At 39.6% G+C, this 4,266-nt stretch overlaps 1 pseudogene; it reads left to right on the top strand.

Annotated features, from left to right (window-relative positions):
• Positions 1 to 3,749: 3,749 nt before the first annotated feature.
• On the top strand, positions 3,750 to 3,848 carry LOC130016085 (uncharacterized; annotated as a pseudogene).
• Positions 3,849 to 4,266: the final 418 nt, after the last annotated feature.

Here is a 4,266-nt window from a genome sequence, read left to right as displayed (position 1 = left end):
CAAGCTTCTGAAACATTATCCATTCAACATTGATGCACTTTGCCACTGCTCCTCTTGACGTCTTGTCCATGAACTGATTCTAAAACATAACATAGCTGCAATTACAGTATTCATGCCAAAGACAGTCATTGATATATCTTTGCGTTTAGCTTTCTACAAGCTATTGGCACACAGGTGAGTAAAACTTTTTTTCCTACAGAGAACACAAAAATAGATATGCTGGGTTTTAAAGTTCCATCAGTATTCTGAGGTACAAATGAAGGATATATATTTTTAATGTTTTATCCAATATCTGTGAGATAGACCATTGCAAATCTATTCATAATTTGCTTCCAGTCATACAACGATCCAACATCCGTCCCTCCTCTAGTGTACATTTCCCAAAACCAATATTCCTGGTTCCCTAAAACCATCCCCCAACAAACTACCCCCACCCCCAGTGTGTCTCTATGGCAGGCTCTTTAATTCTTTCTCTCTGTCTCCTTTTTATTTTGTGCATTAAGGGTCTCGTACAGGTACTAAGAGGTCATCATGTTTGTTCAAGGAATTTAGCATTTTTATCAGGAAGGTAAGCCTGGAGTAGCTTTGAGGTATGGAAATGTCTGCTGAGGCTTCCATAAGTACAGGGCAGTGAGGGTGGGATGCCCATCCTGCCCAGAGAAAGGCTGGAGATTTCAGTGACAAAACCCGCATATCCGAATTTTCAGCTGTTATATTTCAGTGAGAGCCATCCTGAGACGATGGAAACCAGAGGAGAGCATGGTGGCGATTTTGGATTGTGAGAGCAAGTGGCTGCACTGGGTTCTGGTTGGGTGGGCACCAAACTAACCTGCCTCCCTCCGATTTACCCTAGTGTGTTCAGCCTTTTGCAGGTCCAAGGTTAACTGTGGCTGTTGATGTGTTCCAGATATGTCTATGGGTCTCTGAAACAAGACCAATGCATTAGCTTGTATAGCTGAGCCAGGGGTGGTTTGTGAACATGGGTCCCACATATCTTTTGGGAGTTTAATTTCTCGGGAAACGTAGTCCTGAGTTGTTGGGAGCCAGCCAGAGGCACAGTGGCGATTTGAGGTTATCAGGAAGCATGAAGACACCGTCAGACTGTTGATGTACTCACCTGAGGGTACAGGTTGACTTCCTGCAGGCACTGCACCACCAGACTAACAAATATTCATTGAATGAATGAACGAATAATCAACATTTTCAAAATGTGTCTCTTTTTGCATTTCAGAAGGGTATCTTCTAACAGGAAAATAATCTTCATGGTATAATCAAGACCTACGATTTATTCTTAATATATTTAATAAAAGCTACATATTTTGGAAATTTATACAAAGAAATTCTTTTAAATTATCTGTCTTCATAATTTACTTGTAAATTAGTAAGATATCACTGTTTATTCCACCGTTCTTAGCATAGAAATTTACAGACAGAATGTGCTAAGTAAAAATTCATTTTGGAACTTCTGTTCAATGTACTACTGGAAGTACTTGGAAGAGAAAATAGATAAGAAAAAGATATTAAGGGTTTTTCATGTATGAAAATTAGAAATAATCTCTCACTCTTCACAGAAGATATCATACTATATTCAGAGAATACTAAAATCTCTACGAAAAACTCCCAGAGACAATAGACATTTATAGTAAAATTGCAGGCTATAAACTCAATACCCAAAAGTCTATGGCTTCTTTATATGCAAGTAATGAGAGAGAAGAAAGTGACATGAAAAAGCAATCCCATTCACAATCGTGCCTCAGAAAATCAAGAACCTTGGAATCAGCTTAACTAAAGAGGTAAAGGACCTATACATCAGGAAATTAAAAAGGACACGAGGAAATGGAAACATATATACTGCATATGGAATGGGAGATTTAACATTGTCAAAATGGCAATTCTCCACGAAGCATTGTAAAAATTCAACTTGATCCCTATAAAGATACCCATGACATTCTTCAAAGAAATTGATCAAGCACTCCTGAAATTCAAATGGAACAACAAACGCACACGAATAGCTAAAGCAATTCTTGGGGAAAAGACAATGGAGGCATCACCTTCCCCAACCTCAAACTCTACTACAAACGATAATAATGAGAACAGCATGGGACTCAAACAAAGGCTCAGCTGCAGACCAATGGAAAAGGATTGAATATACTGACACACACCCTCAAATATATAATCATCTAATCTTTGATAAGGGAGCAAGAAATGTGAAGTGGAGCATGAGAGTCCTCTTTAACAAACTATGCAGAAAAAACTGGACAGCTACATGCAAAAAAAAAAAAATGGCTCAGACCTCTACCTAACACCATGCACAAAAGTCAGATAAAAATGGGTCAAAGGCCTCAACATCAGACCAGAATCCCTCAGGTTCATTGATGACAAGGTCGGCAAATCCCTCCACGACATTGAAGCTAAAGGTATCTTCAAATATAACACGCCACTTGCCAAGCAACTGGAAACAGAGATAAACAAAGGGGACTATCTTAAATTAAGCAGCTTCTGTACCTCAAAAGAAACAGTGACCAGAAACAAAGACTCCGCCATGCGGGCAAGATACTCGCAGAAGCCTACCAGGTTCTCTGAGAGTGAGAACTGGACAATCAGAGTTGCTGTCTTCTAAATAGGATCCAGTCTCTGGATGTTGGCCATTGATGGCATTACATGGATCCAGGGGCAGTTCGTGGTTGTAGCACTGAATTATTAGAAGATGGGGGACCTGGAAGGAGGGGGCACAGTCTTGATCTGAGCAGCCATAGAGATCTCATCCCCCGGTTCTGCACATCTGGGTTCCTCTTCCAGTTCCTTCATGCATGAGGCTCCTTCAAGCTTGGGAAGGGTGGTCTTAAGCCTACCTATGGCTGGTTGCAGAGGTCTTCAGCTGCCGGGGCTCTAATCAGGTCCGTGAGGGAAATTCACCCCGGCACCTCCAAGGGGCCTCGGTGAGGAAAGCCATGTGCGAGGTCAGGACACTGTCGTTTTAGACATATTTGGAATTAATTTTAGATCGAAAAGTACACATCATTCAAAATACTTATGTGCTTAGTAATAAATTACTACGCACTTGGTCAATCACCTCAGAGACCCCACTCTGCTCAGAGAACTAGATTTTTTAATTACAGGTCTGTTTTTCCCATGTGTCATGACTGACAATCACTATCAGTAGATATGAAACTCACTACACACAAAGATGCACACAGGTTACTTTGAGTCATCTATGTTGTTAATGTGAGTTGGCCATTAAACTTCACTGAGACCCTTTGTTCTGTCCTTTATAGGAGCCTCATGAGTCTCACCTTCCATTCAAGTTGAACTTGTAATAAGGTGGAATGAAATCATCAATATGATCCTCACCTCATCCTTCAGGAGAAAAATCCTACATACATTCAAGGTGGTCAAAATGCAGACAACACCATCCACCTTTTCCTGGAGATGTACACAGGACTGAGGTGAGAATAGCAAAAGGCTCTATTTTAATGTTCTTAATGAAGGATTCAGGGAACAACATTAAAAAAACTCATATACCATCTTCCAAAAGAATTATTTTGTAAAACTAATGCCTGGGGGTAGGGTAAACGATAATATAGTAAAAACCATATTTTTATTTCTGGGACATTAAGGTTCTAAATCTATTTATTCATGCTGCTTTGAAATACATTCCTTGATTAGCAATCATTGTCTGCCATAGGAGTGAGAAAGGACAACAGTCAAAGTAATAAGAAGAGAAAAATATGGAAAAATTAACTCCTAATAGGTTTGATAACATATATATTAAAATTGAAATGATACAATGATGAGCATGGTCCTTGTACAGAGATAACATGCAAACTTGTAAAGCATTCCATATTTTTGTTGCAAGAAGTATTAACAGGTATACTTTAAGCTAAGACAATCCCCACAAGTACAAAAATTATACATAAAGAGAGCGCAAATCCCCAAAACAACAATCTCTCTCAATGTCAATGGACTAAATGTGCCAATTCAGAGGCACAGAATAGGAAGATGAATTAGAAAACTGAACCCAACATTCTGCTGCCTGCAAGAAACATGTCTGAACAATCAAAGCACCCATGGGCTGGGAAACAAGTTTTCAAGAAAATATCACCTCCGCAAACCTGGAGTGGCCATACTAGTATCAGACCACAAGAACTTCAGACTAAAGGTTATCAGAGACCGTGACGGTCATTTCTTAATGATCATGGGATATGTACATCAGAAAGAACTCACCCTCCTCAATGTATATGATCCTAATGACAGACCAGCAAAATA

The sequence above is a fragment of the Sorex fumeus genome, unplaced genomic scaffold (genome assembly GCF_029834395.1).
Source record: "Sorex fumeus unplaced genomic scaffold, SorFum_2.1 ptg000146l, whole genome shotgun sequence".
NCBI lineage: Eukaryota > Metazoa > Chordata > Mammalia > Eulipotyphla > Soricidae > Sorex > Sorex fumeus.
Note: the sequence above shows the minus strand (reverse complement) of the source record. Positions and strands in the feature narration are given on the sequence as shown.